A 17,430-nucleotide genomic window follows, 5' to 3' on the forward strand; every position below is an offset into this window, starting at 1 on the left:
ACAGCTCAGACATTTCTAGAATGAGTGAAATGCCTATTTTTAATTAGTATTTTCATGCTTCCCACTTTATCAGGAGTCTAAAATTGCCTCTCTGCAAAATAAGATTTTAAGATTAACTGAGTCAGATAAATAATTTTAAAAACAAAAAGTGATTTCCAAAGCCTCAGGCTCTTCTCTCTTCACTTCTTGTCTCAGGATCTGCCTCCTGTGTCATTATTTCTCTCTCCCTTGGATCCTTATGGCCAAGTCCCTCTCCTGGTGCCATCATTCTCCTCTCCTTCTATATGTCTTATGCTTCTTTTATACCCTCTGCTGCTGCTGCTGCTAAGTCGCTTCAGTCGTGTCCAACTCTGTGCGACCACATAGACGGCAGCCCACCAGGCTCCCCTGTCCCTGGGATTCTCCAGGCAAGAACACTGGAGTGGGTTGCCATTTCCTTCTCCAATACATAAAAGTGAAACGGAAGTTGCTCAGTCGTGTCCGACTCTTAGCGACCCCATGGACCGCAGCCTACCAGGCTCCTCCGTCCATGGGATTTTCGAGGCAAGAGTACTGGAGTGGGGTGCCATTGCCTTCTCCACTTTTATACCCTCAATCCCCTCATACTAATTACTTCACTGAATTTAACTTTTCTCTGAAATTGTTGTCACCCTTTTTCCTCTGAACTTGTCAGAAATGGCCCTCCTCAAAATTAAGCCTTCTGAGGACCAAGAAGTTAAACCCTTAAATATTTGTCAAAGATTTCCCAAAGTAACTGAAGATCTTCACAGATTTGCTGATAAATTTAATATGGTCACTCAAATTGATCAACCTAGATTCTCTGACTTAAATCAACTAGTCCGTATGCTCGTCGGTAAAGGACGTGCCTGATACTTCTGTTGTTGTTCAGTTACCCTGTTGTGTCTGACTATTTATGACACCATGGACTGCAGCATGCCAGGCTTCCCTGTCCTTCACTATTTCATGGAGTTTAATCAAATTCATGTTCATTGAATTGGTGATGCTGAGGGAGGAAAGGAACAGTCTGAGCTGACTCCATCTTGAAAAAGAAGGAAATTCCATCTTGAACTTTCAGTGAGCTTTGGACTATGTGCCTGGTAGCCCTGGGGATAACATACCTGTGGCAGAACTGGCCTCCCAGACTGATAAACACCAGATTCCATACCAAGATTTCCCATCTCCAAAAAGAATGTAATAATCCCCTATGTAGTCAATCACCTCTTTAATCTTTGTGGCACCCGTTGGTGTAGGCTATAATGTACAACCAGCGGACCCTTCTGATTATGAATCATGGCTGTAACCTGATTGTATCTCTCTTTAACTCTTTCCAGGCTAGGTTTAAGGAATTTTGGGATGTGAGCTTGAGCAGTACACTTAAGGTTTATAAGGTTTTCACAAAAGTCATTTGGGTCCCTGGTTAAACAGGAAACTGCTTCAGACCCACCAGTGTAATAAACTGCACTCCACTGTCCACACTGTCCTTCTGAGTGAGTTTGTTTCCCAGAGCATTTGGCTATAACAATTCTATCCAGTCATCTCATTCTCTGTCATCCCCTTCTCCTCCTGCCCTAAACTGAGTGCCACTAAAACTAGGTTCCTCTGCTGAGTTCATGATTAACATCTCTATCCAAAACATTAATCCCTTCCATGTCCAAAACCTATTCTCCTCAAGACTGAGGAGTATCAAAGAAGTGAGGGAGGAATTGAAACCCTGTGTCCATGTCTCTTGAGGTAAAACTCAGACTGATGCTGAAACTGAAGTTCCAATACTTTGGCCACCTGATGTGAAAAACTGACTCATTGGAAAAGACCCTGATGCTGGGAAAGATTGAAGGCAGGAGGAGAAGGGAAGACAGAGGATGAGATGGTTGATGGCATCACTGATTCAATGTGTATGAGTTTGAGCAAGCTCTGGGAGATGGTGAAGGACAGGGAAGCCTGGCATGCTGCAGTCCATGGGGTCTCAAAGAGTTCGACATAGCTGATTGTCTGAACAACAACAACAAGCTGAATGACTGAAGCATCTGGGCCCAATTGGAAACAATGCTCAGTTATGGAAGTGTCTGGTGGTAAAAGGAAAGTCTGATGCTATAAAGAATACTGTTGCATAAGAACCTGGAATGTTAGGTCCATGAATCAATATAAATTGGACACGGTCAATCAGAAGATGAAATGAGTGAATATTAACATCTTAGAAATCATTGAACTAAAATGAACAGGAATGGAAGAATTTAATTCAGATGGCCATTATGTCCATTACTGTGGGCAAGAAGCCTTTAGAAGAAATAGAGTACCCCTCACACTTAACAAAACATTCTGAAACATAATACTTTGGTGCAATCTCAAATATGACAGAATAATCTCAGTTCATTTCCAAAGCAAACCATTCAACATCAATAACCCAAGTCTATGCCTCAACCATTGATTCTGAAAAAGCTTAAGTTGACCACTTCTATGAAGACCTACAAGATCTTCTAGAACTGACACCACAAAAAGGTGTCTTCTTTAACATAGGGGTTTTGAATACAAAAGTGGGAAGTCAAGAGACACCTGGAATAATGGGCAAGTTTGGACTTGGAGTACAAAATGAAGCAGGACAAAGACTAACAGAGTTTTGCCAAGAGAACACAGTGATCATAGCAAACATGTCTTCCTGATAACACAAGAAATGTCTCTACACATAGACATCACCAGATGGTTAATACCGAAAACAGATTGATTATATTCTTTTCAGCCAAAGATGGAGAAGCTCTATATAGTCAGTGAAAAATAAGAGCTGGAGATGACTGTGGCTCAGATCACCAGCTCCTTATTGTAAAATTCAGGCATACATTGAATAAAGTAGGGAAAACCAATAGCCATTCAGATATGACCTAAATCAAATCCTTTTTGATTATACAGTGAAGGTGATGAAGAGATTCAAAGGAATAGATCTGCTAGACAGAGTTCCTGAAGAACTGTGGAAGGAGGTTTGTAAAATTATAAAGGAGGCAGCGATCAAAACCATCCTAAAGAAAAAGAAATGAATAAAGGCAAAGTGGTTTTCTGAGGAGGCTTTACAAATAACTGAGGGAAAAAGAGAAGTGAAAGGCAAGGGAAAAAGGGAAAGATACACTTAACTGAATGCAGAGTTCCAGAGAACAGCAAGAAGAGATAAAAAGGCATTCTTAAAGGAGCAATATAAAGAAATAGAGAAAACAACAGAATGGAACAGACTAGAGATCCCTTCAAGAAAACTGGAGATATCAAGGGACTATTTCATGCAAGGATGGGCATGATAAAGGGCAGAAATGGCAAGGACTCAACAGAAGCAGAAGATATTAAGAAGAGGTGGCAAGAATACACAGAAGAACTGTACAAAATAGGAAAGTTCTTAATGACCCAGATAACCACGATAGTGTGGTCATTCACGTATAGCCAGACACCCTGAAGTGTGAAGTCAAGGGGCCCTTAGGAAATATTACTGTGAACAAATCTAGTAGAAATAATGAAATTCCATCTGAGCTATTTAATATCCTGAAAGATGATGTAGTTAAAGTGCTGCACTTCAAACATGCCAGCAAATTTGTAAAACTTAGCAGTGGCCACAGGAATGGAAAAGGTCAGTTTTCATTCCAATCCCAAAGAAGGGCAATTCCAAAGAATGTCCAAACTACCATTTAGTTGTATTCATTTTGCATTTTGCAAGTTTATGCTCAAAATCCTTCAAGCTAGGCTTCTGCTGTATGTGAGTCAAGAACTTTCAGATGTATAAGTTGGATTTAGAAAAAGCAGAGGAACCAGAAATCAAATTGGCAATATTCATTGGTTCATGGAGAAAACAAGGGAATTCCAGAAAAAAAACATCTACTTCTACATCATTGACTAGGCTAAAGAGTTTGACTGTGTGGATCATAATAAGTGGGAAAAATTCTTAAAGAGATAAGAATACCATATCATGTTACTACACAGAGGTCAAGAAGCAACATTTAGAATCCAACATAGAAAAGCTAATTGATTCAAAATTGGTATTGGAATATGGCAAGGCTTTATATAGTCACTCTGCTTATTTAACTTATATGCAGATTATATCATGTGAAATTCTGAGTTAGATAAATCACAAGGTACAATCAAGATTTCTGGGAAAAATATTATAAACCATAGACATGCAGATGATACCACCATAATGGCAGTAAGTGAAGAGGAACTAAAGTGTTTCTTGATGATGGTGAACAAGGGCAGTGAAAAAGCTGACTTGAAACTCAGCATTCAAAAAACTAAGATCATGGCATTTGGGCCCATCACTTAATGGCAAATAGTAGGGGAAATATTGAAAGCAATGACAGATTTTACATTCTTGGACTCCAAAATCACTGTGGACAGTGACTACAGCCACAAAACTAAAAAATGCTTGATCCTTAGACAAAAGACTATGGCAAACCTAGACAGTGTATTGAAGAACAGAGACATCTCTCTGTTGACAAAGGTCTGTATATTTGTTTTCCAGTAGTTGTGTATATAAGTAAGAATTGGACCACAAGAAAGGCTGAGTGGTGAAGAATTGACACATTTGAATTGTGTGTGATGGGACACTTGAGAGTCCCTTGAATGGAAAGGAGACCAAACAGTTCAATCCTAAATGAGAACAATCCTGAATGTTCTTTGGAAGGACTGTTGCTGAAGCTGAAGCTCCAATACTTTGGTCACTTAATGTGAAGAGCCCATACATTGGAAAAGATCCTGATGTTGGGAAAGATTGAAGGCAAAAGGAGAAGAGGGTGGTGGAGGATAAGATGGTTAGATAGCATCACTGACTCAATGGATATGAGTTTGAGGAAAGTCCAGGAGATAGTGAACAAAGGAGTCTGATGTGCTATACAGTCCTTGAGGTCACAAAGAGTCTAACATGATTTGTTGATTAAAAAACAACAACAAGAAAACTTTCACTTTGGCCTCTCAAGACTCTCCTGAGTCTCAGAAAACTGGTTCAAGAGCTAATGATCAGGAAATGTGAAAACAGAGAAATACAGAATACTCATTGTGTTGGGAAACTGGTAATAACTTAGATTATTGTCTAGCGCCTAACAAGACTCCAGACTCCTAGTTTGCTGAAAGATATGACGGTCTGACACACATTTTTTTTAAAATTTAAATTTACTTATTTTAATTGCAGGCTAATTACTTTACAATATTGTATTGGTTTTTCCATACATCAACATGAATCCACCACAGGTGTACACATGTTCCCCATCCTGAACCTCCCCCCCACCTCCCTCCCTGTACCACCCCTCTGCGTCGTCCCAGTCCACCAGCCCCAAGCATCCTGTATCCTGCATCGAACCTAGACTGGCGATTTGTTTCTTATATGATATACATATTTCAATGCCATTCTCCCAAATCATCCCACCCTCTTCCTCTCCCACAAAGTCCAAAAGACTGTTCTATACATCTGTGTCTCTTTTGCTGTCTCGCATACAGGGTTATCGTTACCATCTTTCTAAATTCCATATATATGCGTTAGTATACTCTGTTGGTGTTTTTCTTTCTGGCTTACTTCACTCTGTATAATAGGCTCCAGTTTCATCCACCTCATTAGAACTGATTCAAATGTATTCTTTTCACTGGCTGAGTAATACTCCATTGTGTATATGTACCACAGCGTTCTTATTCATTCATCTGCTGATGGACATCTAGGTTGATTGCATGTCCTGGCTATTATAAACGGTGCTGCAATGAACATTGGGGTACACGTGTCTCTTTCAATTCTGGTTTCCTCAGTGTGTATGCCCAGCAGTGGGATTGCTGGGTATAAGGCAGTTCTATTTCCAGTTTTTTAAGAAATCTCCACACTGTTCTCCATAGTGGCTGTGCTAGTTTGCATTCCCACCAACAGTGTAAGACATACATTCTGATTTGTGGGCTGGAATGGAAACTATGTTCTGTATTTACTTCATCTGGTAGAGAAACTCTCTCACACTCAGAACAATCACTTCCAAGGAAGACCACCCAAATTCTTAATCTTTGCTCCAGCAAATCATGGCTCCTTAAGAAATACAAAATTCTTCCTGGCTTAGTACTATTGCAAAGAGCTAGGACATTGGAAAAGTCACTGCTACAAATTTAAGCACTCAGGTTCCTTTGGCTCTCTATCCAGCCTTTCCAATATTCTATCAGTCCTTAAGATGTTGCTCTGAAGAACTACAGAAGTTCTTCCCAACATTCCCTTTATATAGTCCTAGATAAATATTTCTTCAGATTGAGGGCAAATATCTTCCAGTTCTAACCGACAATAGAGCCACATGCTCATTATTCAACCCCACTCATAAAACAACTCCTGCCCCAGAGTACTATTCAAATTGTGAGATCACTAATGAACCTCAAAAGGTTTCTGTCTCCGAAATTTTTTCTCTATTGTTTAGGATTTTTGAGATACACATTCTTTTCTCCTTACTTCCTCTACCCCTGCCCATTTACTATGTCAAACTTCTTAGATATATATCATGGAAAATTTTCTTCCTCCCAAAAGGGAAAAATAATGACAGAAATTGACAGTAGTCATCAAAGTAACCAACCAGCTGAATAAAATAACACTTTGACATCTATCATTTTTTCCATTTCTGATGCCACTAGAACTAATTCTAGAAACTTGATAATTTGTCCATATTGTATAATGTACCCCTTTCTTGGAGACAGAAATCTCCAGCTGATGTTACAACATTCACAGCAGACCTCTCATCAATATTCAAACAGACCTCTTAAAACTTCTCAGAATTAATCAATATTCTTAAGTAAAGGAACCCTTCAAGACATAAAGCCAATAATAGAAGATTACAAGGCTTAAGCTCTCATTCTCCCTTGTCTTAGGTCCCTGTAGCACTCTCAGTTTTAGTGGTGAGAAAATCTAAGGGCCAAGCAGGGAAGTATTTTCAGTGTCTCCTCTGAGCAATAAACAGCACTGCTATCCCTTGACACCTCATGTTCTGTGTTCCTAACTTTCATAATTTACTAGCATCCACTCCCAGTGGAAGCAAATTATTTACAATAATAGATTTATGTAGTGTATTCTTTAGTATTCCAGTTGATAAAGCTAGCCAGTACTTTTTGGCCTTCACATAGGAAGAGAAATAATTTACCTAGACAGCAATGCTTTAGGATTTTATTGAGATTCTTCATTTCTCACAAATCATGAAGGCTGATCAGAATGCTTTAAAGTTCCTTAGAGGGTCTACTTTGTTGCAATATATGGATGATTTGCTTCTTTGCTCTCCTTCTCAGACCTCATATAGGAAGACATTATCCACTTGCTAAAGCTTTTAGTGTTCAAAGGACATAAATTTATCAACAAAAAATTGCAATTTCCCAAGTCCAGTTTTGATATTTAGAGCATCTGCTATTAGAACAAGGGCTAAACTGAGATCCAGGTAGACTTTGTGGTGCCCTAAGTTTCCTGACAACCAAAACTAAGCAGTCATACGTTTTCTAGCACTAATTGATTATTGCCAGAAATGAATTCCAAATTTCTCTTTTATGGATGTTATCTATATTTTTATTCAGCAATAACCACCCCAATCAAATTTTATGGGAAAAAGCAAAAGAGTACTTAGTTTTCAAAGTCTTAAAGGAGAGTTTGATAAACCTTTTTACCCTTGGACATCTAAAGTATCTGATTCATAGGACCTGAGATAAGTAAAAGATATTAAAAAGAGGTGGCAAGAATACATAGGAGAACTATACAAAAAAAGGTCTTAAATACCTGGATAACCATGATGGAGGAGAAGGCAATGGCACCCCACTCCAGTACTCTTGCCTGGAAAATCCTATGGATGGAGAAGCCTGGTAGGCTGCAGTCCATGTAGTGGCTGAGAGTTGGACAGGACTGAGCAACTTCACTTTCACTTTTCAATTTCATGCATTGGAAAAGGAAATGGCAACCCACTCCAGTGTTCTTGCCTGGAGAATCCCAGGGACAGAGAAGCCCGGTGGGCTGCCGTCTATGGGGTCTCACAGAGTCGGACATGACTGAAGTTACTTAACAGCAGCATCAGCAACAGTGATGGTATGGTCACTCACCTAGAATCAGACATCCTGGAGTGTGAAGTAAAGTGGGCCTTAGGAAATATTACTAGGAACAAATTCCAGCTAGCTAAGCTGGAATTTCATATCCTAAATCCTCTTCAGTTCAGTTCAGTTCAGTCGCTTAGTCATGTCCGACTCTTTGCAACACCATGAATTGCAGCATGCCAGGTGTCCCTATCTATCACCATCTCCCAGAGTTCACTCAAACTCACATCCATCGAATTGGTGATGCCATCCAGCTATCTCATCCTGTCGTCCCATTCTCCTGCCCTCAATCTTTCCCAGCATCAAGGTCTTTTCAAATGAGTCAACTCTTCCCATGAGGTGGCCAAAGTATTGGAGTTTCATCTTCAACATCAGTCCTTCCAATGAACATCTAGGACTGATCTCCTTTAGGATGGACTGGTTGGATCTCCTTACAGTCCAAGGGACTCTCAAGAGTCTTCTCCAACATCACAGTTCAAAAGCATCAATTCTTCAGTGCTCAGCTTTCTTCACAGTCCAACTCTCGCATCCATACATGACCACTAGAAAAACCATAGCCTTGACTAGATGGACCTTTGTTGGCATAATAATGTCTCTGCTTTTCAATATGCTATCTATGTTGGTAATAACTTTTCTTCCAAGGAGTAAGCCTCTTTTAATTTCATGGCTGCAATCACCATTTGCAGTGATTTTGGAGCCCCCCAAAATAAAGTCTGACACTGTTTCCACTGTTTTCCCATCTATTTCCCATGAAGTGATGGGACCAGATGCCATGATCTTCGTTTTCTGAATGTTGAGCTTTAAGCCAACTTTTTCACTCTCCTCTTTCACTTTCATCAAGAGGCTCTTTTGTTCCTCTTCACTTTCTGCCACAAGGGTGGTGTCATCTGCATATCTGAGGTTATTCATATTTCTCCCGGCAATCTTGATTCCAGCTTGTGCTTCATCCAGCCCAGCATTTCTCATGATGTACTCTGCATATAAGTTAAATAAGCAGGGTGACAATATACAGCCTTGATGTACTCCTTTACCTATTTGGAAGCAGTCTGTTGTTTCATGTCCAGTTCTAACTGTTGCTTCCTGACCTGCATACAGGTTTCTCAAGAGGCAGGTCGGGTGGTCTGGCATTCCCATCTCCTTCAGAATTTTCTGCAGTTTATTGTGATTCACATAGTCAAAGGCTTTTGCCTAGTCAATAAAGCAGAAATAGACGTTTTTTTTGGGAACTCTCTTGCTTTTTCAATGATCCAGAGGATGTTGGCAATTTGATCTCTGGTTCCTCTGCCTTTTCTAAAACCAGCTTGAACATCTGGAAGTTTGCGGTTCATGTATTGCTGAAGCTTGGCTTGGAGAATTTTGAGGATTACTTTACTAGTGTGGTAGATTACATGTGTATATGGTGTATATATATATACCCTTTCCTGGTGGCTCAGATTGTCAAGAGTCTGCCTATAATTCAAGAAACCTGGGTTCAGTCCCTGGGTCAGGAAGTCAGGAAGATCCCCTGAAGAAGGAAATGGCAATCTGCTCCAGTATTCTTGCCTGGAAATCCCATCGATGAAGGAGTCTAGCAGGCTACAGGGTTCACAGAGAGTCGGAAATGACTGAGCAATTAACACACACACACACACACACACACACACACACAGAGGTGGCAAAAAGTCAGACACAACTGAGCAACTAATGTATGATCGTGCACACAGTCACACACACACATATATGTTGTTGTTCAGTCTCTCAGTCATGTCTGACTCCTTGTGACCCATAGACTGCAGCACGCCGCCTTTCCCTTTCCCTCACTGTCTTCCAGAATTTGCTCAAACTCATGTCCATTGAATCAGTGATGCTATCTAACCATCTCATCCTCTGCTGTCGCCTTTTCCTGCCCTCAGTCTTTCCCAGAAACAGGGTCTTTTCTAATGAGTCTGCTCTTCATTATCTTGTATCCAAAATATTGGAGCTTCAGCTTCAGCATCAGCCCTTGTAATGAATATTCAGGGTTGGTTTCCTTTAGGATTGACTGGTTTTATCTTCTTGCTATCCAAAGGACTCACAAGTGTTTTCTCATGCACCACAGTTTGAAAGCATTGATTCTTCAGTGCTCAGCCTTTATTATGATTCAACTCTCACATCAGTGTAGCTTTTAATATATGGACCTTTGTCAGTAAAGTGATGTCTCTGCTTAATATGCTGTCTATGTTTGTCATAGACTTTCTTCTAAGGAACAACTATCTTAATTTCATGGCTGCAGTCACCATCTGCAGTGATTTTGAGCTCAAGAAAATAAAATCTATCACTATTTCCTTTGTTTCCCCATCCATTTACCATGAGGTAATAGGGCCAGATGCCATGGTCTTCATTTTTTTGAATGTTGAGTTTTAAGCCAGTTTTTTCACTCTCCTCTTTCACCTTCATCAGGAGGCTCTTTAGTTCCTGTTCACTTTCTGCCAGTAGGGTGGTGTCATCTGGATATCTGAAGTTATTAATATTTCTCCCTGAAATCTTGATTCCAGCTTGTGAAATATCCAGTCCAGTTTCTTGCATGATGTGGTTTATCTATAAGTTAAATAAGCAGTAGTGAAGAAGGCTGATTGCTGAAGAATTGATGCTTTTGAACTGTGGTATTGGAGAAGACTCTTGAGAGTCCCTTGGAATGCAAGGAGATCCAACAAGCCCATTCTGAAGGAGATCAGCCCTGGGATTTCTTTGGAAGGAATGATGCTAAAGCTGAAACTCCAGTACTTTGGCCACCTCATGTGAAGAGCTGACTCATTGGAAAAGACTCTGATGCTGGGAGGGATTGGGGGCAGGAGAAGAAGGGGAGGACAGAGGATGAGATGACTGGATGGCATCATTGAATCGATGGACATGAATCTCAGTGAACTCCGGGAGTTGGTGATGGACAGGGAGGCCTGGTGTGCTGCGATTCATTGGGTCGCAAAGTGTCGGACACGACTGAGTGACTGAACTGAACTGAACTGAACTGAATGATCTTAAATTTGCAGCCCATCTCCCCTCCAGCCATGGTATAATCATTACAACTGCTTCATGTTGATGCATCACTTCCTGATTCCTTGTGATGATCTATAGGAAATGCCACTTGGTAACTGATTTCTCATAGTTCATTGATATTGTCAAACCCAAGTTCACATGCTTGATGCACAGAGAAGCCAGACAAACTGCAACATTGGAGTTTGTAACAGAGTTTTATTTAGGGCACCAAGCAAGGAGAATAGACAGCTCATGCTCAAAAGACCAGCACTGTCTAATAGTCTTTGAGAAACACTTTTTAAAGACAAATTTGGGGGGAAGAACTGCAAGGTTTATGACTTCCTTCTGATTGGTTGATGGTGAAGGTAACATGGTGATGTTTGAAGAATAACAATCAGCCTTCTGGAATCTAAATGCTTATACTGTCTAAAGTTTCTATCCTCCACCTGAATGAGGGTCTGTAGAAGAATTCAAACAGCTCTACCTGATTGATATGTATATGTTTTGTGAAGGAACTAGGACTCAGCTTTATTCCTGCACCATTTTTTCTTGACTTCTTTTCTTTTGTTTCTGCATTACCTCATTTTCCTAATTAGTAACTATTTGAATCTGCCCCTTGGAAGCCTTTTTCTACAAACAAAAAATGGGGGAGGCATTGCTGACCCTGTTGATGACGCCTGTTGTCCTGTTCTTCACACTGTTCACTGAACCCAGGCAAGGAGTGAACTAAGAGACTGGGAGAAGACTTGAGAAGCCATAGGAATTGCAGACACATTTATTTTCTCCTGGTTGACACAGCAGCTATAGCAGTATTCTCTCCTGGCTGGCACAGGAGCCATAGGAGCAGATACGCCATATTCTCTCCTCTTATGGCTGACTCAGTGGACATAGCTGTGATGCAGCAGTAATACGCATTGCTTTTTAGATGAAGCTCACATATCCGTACATGACAAAGTAGCCCATGACCAAGTGGGTACCTCATGACATACATGTGCAGTGCTACAAATGGTCTCAGCTGTTACATAGTCATTATTTACAAAACATGGCACGAGAGAGCTTGAACATGCCATCTTTTTAATTGGCTCTCTCCCCACAGGGGACTTGGAAAGGTTTTTGTAACTGTGAGTGCCCTTCAGGGTCCTGCTTGGTTTTAATGCTCCCATTCCTTTGATACCCCTCAATCTTGAGGGGAATAGGTGTGGGAAAAGAAAAGGAATAAAGTTTTGGATAGAGAAGTTAATCATAAAGTCAGCAGAAGAACTTAGCTTCAGGGGAACTTGGTTTCATTGATGATTCCTATTTAAAAAGGTGACAATGGAAAATGTTTTGTTCTTGTATACTCTTGCTATTTTATTTCTTTCAAAATTTTGTTTCACTGGAGTATAGCTGATCAACAATGTTATATTAGTTTCGGGTATTCAACAAAGTGATTCAGTTATACATATGCATATGTATAATTTTTTTTCAAATTCTTTTACAATTTAGGTTGTTACAGAATTTTGAGCAGAGTCTCTCAAAAGTGCTATACAGTAGGTTCTTGTTAGTTAACTATTTTAAATACACCAGTATGTACCTGTCAATCCCCAAATCCAAATTTATCCCTCTTCTTGGTAACCATAAGTTTGTTCTCTAGTTTGTGAGTCTGTTTCTGTTTTGCAAATAATTACATTTATATTCCACATATAAATAAGTAAGTGTTAGTTGCTCAAAAATGCCAGATTCTTTGAGACCCCATGGACTGCAGCCCAACAGGCTCCTCCATCCATGAGATTTTCCAGGCAAGGATACTAGAGTTGGTTGCCATTTCCTTTTCCAGGGGATCTTCCCAACCAAGGGATTAAACCCAGGTCTCCTGCACTTCAGGCAGATTCTTTACCAACTGAGCTACAAGGGAAGCCCATAAGCAATATCATTTGATAGCTGTTTTTGTTTGACTTACTCCACTTACTAATATAATCTCCAGGTCCATCCATGTTGTTACAAACAACATTATTTTATTATTTTTAGTAGTTGAGTAATATTCCATTGTGTTTTATGTACCATATCTTCTTTATCCACTCATGTGTCAATTAATATTTAGGTTGTTTACATGTCTCGGCTATTGTGAACATTGCTGCAATGAATAATGGAGTATCCTTTCAAACCATGTTTTTCTCTGTATATATGCCTAGCAGTGGGACTTCAGGATCATATGGTAGCTCTATTTTTAGTTTTTTAAGGAATCTTTAAACTGTTCTCCATAATGGCTGTACCAATTCATTCCCACTAACAGTATGGGAAGTCAGTATACTCTCTCTAGCATTTTGTTTATAGATTTTTTTGATGATGACCATTCTAACTAGTGTGAAATGATATTTCATTATAGTTTCACATTTCTCTAATTATTATATTGTAACTGCTTTGGATGTTTTCATACAAAATCTTTACTTATGACTACTTTAGCCCATTAGGCTGAATTGTTTGCTCCACGTGGATTTGTAATATAGCCAAGGATCAAACTGACAATTTTAATATTGATAGAAGATATGATTTCAGAGTAGCTTGTGATTTTGGAATTGTGTGGAAGCAGTGTGGCTTCCTAATTTACAGAAGAAATAAAATTTAAAGTGATTCCATGTTCAGGAATTATTAGACCTAATATTGTTCCTCCTGCTTTAGCTATTATTAAGAATCTAGGGTAATCTAAACTTGACTCTCTGGAAATCTCCTTGCTGATATTTCTTTAAGAAATGAAATCCTTAAGAAGACTAATGAAAGACACCTCTGTTATGGTCCAAAATATTTTTTCCTCAAAATCATAATTTTGAGAAACTGGTTAAAGAAGCTCAACAATTGATCTCAGCCAAGGAAAAACAAGATTGGAAATTCAGTTATTGTACATTTGATAAAGAGAAAACTCTGATTTGAACAAAATGACAACCCGGTCTTATTGGAGATCCTAAAATTCCCAGTCCTCACCACTATACAATCATTATGGTATTTCTCTACTGACAAAATGATAATATTCATGAATCAATATTCTGGGGGTCAGGGCGTGCAGACACACTAATAAGGCCTCAAAGTGTCTACTTCACTAGTCCCACTTGTCTGAAATACAAACTAGAGAAACTTGTTTGTACTGCTCCCAGACATTTAAAACTGCCTAATGGAACGTTGGAGGCCTGGCAGTTGGATTTCAACAACTTCCTTTATCTCAAGGGTATAAATGTTTTATTCATAGTCAGTGTGTTTTCACACTGCACTGAAGCCTTCCTTCTCAGACCAACCACTGCCTTTTCTGTGCATAAAGTCCTTTTTCGGAAAAAAAAAAAAAAAAAAGATTTCTGCCTGAGGAACTCCTCTCAAACTTCAGTTTCCAGTATCTTGAAAATTTAAGTGAAAATAATCTTGATGTTTTAAATTAACACAAAAATATTTTTAATATAGCAAACAGTATTGAGCCAAAAAACATCTTTTGGGAAAGAAAGCTTGAGCCATTCTTTACCCTTTAATATTTTTGTGTAAGAAAACAAACAAAAAAGCATTGCACAAATTAGATTAAGATATGATTTTTCTGTTTGTACTTTAAATGTTCCAGGACTTTCCAAGCATGATTGCACATATGAAAACTAAGTATATATTTTATTGTACCAATTTTTAAAAACTTTTATGTATTTAACTAATTTAAAACATACTGTTAAAAAAGGAAAAGAGATGATAGGCATGAAAGTGAAAGTGAAAGTGAAGTGAAGTCGCTCAGTCGTGTTCCACTCTTTGCGACCTCATGGACTGTAGCCTATCAGGCTCCTCTGTCCATGGGATTTTCCAGGCAAGAGTGCTGGAGTGGATTGCCATTTTCTTCTCCAGGAGATCTTCCCGACCCAGGAATCAAACCCCGGTCTGCCTCATTGCAGGCAGACGCTTTACTGTCTAAGCCACGAGGGAGGAGTTATTTGCCCCCTCAACAGACAGGAATGTGTGTGTGTGTGTGTGTGTGTGTGTGTGTGTGTGTGTATCTCTGTGTATGTGTGTGTGTGTCTTAGTCCCTCAGTCGTGCCCAACTGTGTGTGACCCCATGGACTATAACCTGCCAGGATTCTCTGTCCATGGAATTCTCTAGGTAAGAATTATTGGGTTGGGGTCTCATTTCCTTCTCCAGGGGATCTTTTTAATCCAGGAATCAAACCTGGGTTTTTTGCATTGCAGGAAGATTCTTTACTGGCTGAGCCACCAGGGAAGCCAACAGAAAGCCAAGATTTAATTGTACTTTCAACTTCTAGGAAACTTCTAGTCACAGTTTTTAGTCTGTGACCTTTAAACAGACTATCTGAAATTTCCTAATTAGCACTAGTGAGGTAATTTGAAGATGCTTACTCCTTGGAAGAAAAGTTATGACCAACCTAGATAGCATATTGGAAAGCAGAGACATCACTTTACCAACAAAGGTCTGTCTAGTCAAGGCTATGGTTTTTCCAGTGGTCATGTGTAAATGTGAGAGTTAGACTGTGAAAAAAGCTGAGTGCTGAAGAATCAATGCTTTTGAACTGTGGTGTTGGAGAAGACTCTTGAGAGTCCCTTGGACTGCAAGGAAATCCAACCAGTCAATTCTGAAGGAGATCAGCCCTGGGATTTCTTTGGAGGGAACGATGCTGAAGCTGAAACTCCAGTACTTTGGCAACCTCACGTGAAGAGTTGACTCATTGGAAAAGACTCTGATGCTGGGAGGGATTGCCAGCAGGAGGAGAAGAGGACAACAGAGGATGAGATGGCTGGATGGCATCACTGACTCGATGGACACGAGTCTGAGTGAACTCTGGGAGTTGGTGATGGACAGGGAGGCCTGGCGTGCTGCGATTCATGGGGTCGCAAACAGTCGGACACGACCTAGGACTGAACTGAACTGAACTGAACTGCAGTAATTTGCATAATGCTACCCATGGCATTCCCTTCCCCCAAAAGAAAATGACCTGGCCTTTGAAAGATTCTATACTTTTTGCTAATAATTCCTTGTCCCACAATTCTGTCCATGAAAACCTTACATCTTGTACTAATTTTTTTGAATATCTAGCTGCTTATTAGATGAGTTGTTTCCCAATTCATGAATTGCTTAATATATTGAATTACATATGCAAAATGTACTACTGCTGAAATTTATTTTTTAATATATTAAAAAGTTCTGAAAAAAACTTGTAAAATACATTTGCATGAAGGTCAGTATATTTGCATATTTAAACAAAGAATGGACAAGAAACCCTGAAAGCAAAAGAATTGGAGAAGGTGTCTAGCTTTAACATAAATTATACTCTAAAGTTTAAAAAATTAGTATTGTCACATGTTCAGAACAAACAATGGCAGAGAGCAGAATATCTGGAAAGATATCTAATCACATATGCTGCTGCTGCTGCTGCTACATCGCTTCAGTCGTGTCCGACTCTGTGCGACCCCAGAGACGGCAGCCCACCAGGCTCCCCCGTCCCTGGGATTCTCCAGGCAAGAATACTGGAGTGGGTTTTCTCCAATGCATGAAAGTGAAAAGTGAAAGTGAAGTCGCTCAGTTGTGTCCGACTGTTTTCGACCCATGGACTGCAGCCTACCAGGCTCCTCTGTCCTGGGATTTTCGAGGCAAGAGTACTGGAGTGGGTTGCTATTGCCTTCTCCGAATTACATATGCAGATTTACTAAATTATAAAGATGCTATCTCAAGTTAGTAATGGAAAGAAACTTCTCACTAAACAAGCACATAATAAAATGATAAAAATTGTATCTGGTCAGTATATACTATATTACTATAAATTTCAAATTGATTAAACATTTAAATGTAACTAATATATAAGTATTTGTTATAAGAAACATGGAAGAATTCCTCTATAAACTAGAGTAAGGAAATTTTTCCTAACTCTAGGTAGCAAAAATCCAGGTGGCAAAAAAGTAAAATCATAGATAAATAAACTATAAAAATTAAAAAGAAAGTTTGGCATGGCATTATTATTATATCTATATAGTTATAGTTAACTGTAATTTTTAAAATATTATATATATCATATAATCAGAAATAACTGAGAAATTTATTTAAATTTCTATTATATTAGAGGTTTTATATTCCTTATATACAAAGAATATAAAAAAACAATGAATTTTTAAAAGAGATGTTAGAAATATGGACAGAAAAAATCGCATAAAATGAAATGCAAATAGCTATTAACCACATAATGAAATGATCACCCTTGCACATAATAAGAGAAATGTAAAGTAAAATTACAGGAGAATAACATTTTTCATCTATTAAATGGGCAAAAATTCAAAAATTTGACAATATACTTTATTGGCAAGGCTATGGGGAAATAGGCACTCTCATAATTGCTGGCAGAAATGCAAACTGGTACAACCTCTAGAAGGGGAATTTGGCAATACCCACTAAAA

General features: G+C 39.1%; 1 pseudogene; it reads left to right on the forward strand.

The window, feature by feature from the left end:
- LOC102173476 overlaps window positions 676–17,430 on the forward strand; it is a 111,392-nt pseudogene continuing 94,637 nt past the window's right edge.

This window comes from Capra hircus, chromosome 11, assembly GCF_001704415.2.
Source record: "Capra hircus breed San Clemente chromosome 11, ASM170441v1, whole genome shotgun sequence".
In the NCBI taxonomy this organism is placed as follows: Eukaryota; Metazoa; Chordata; class Mammalia; order Artiodactyla; family Bovidae; genus Capra; species Capra hircus.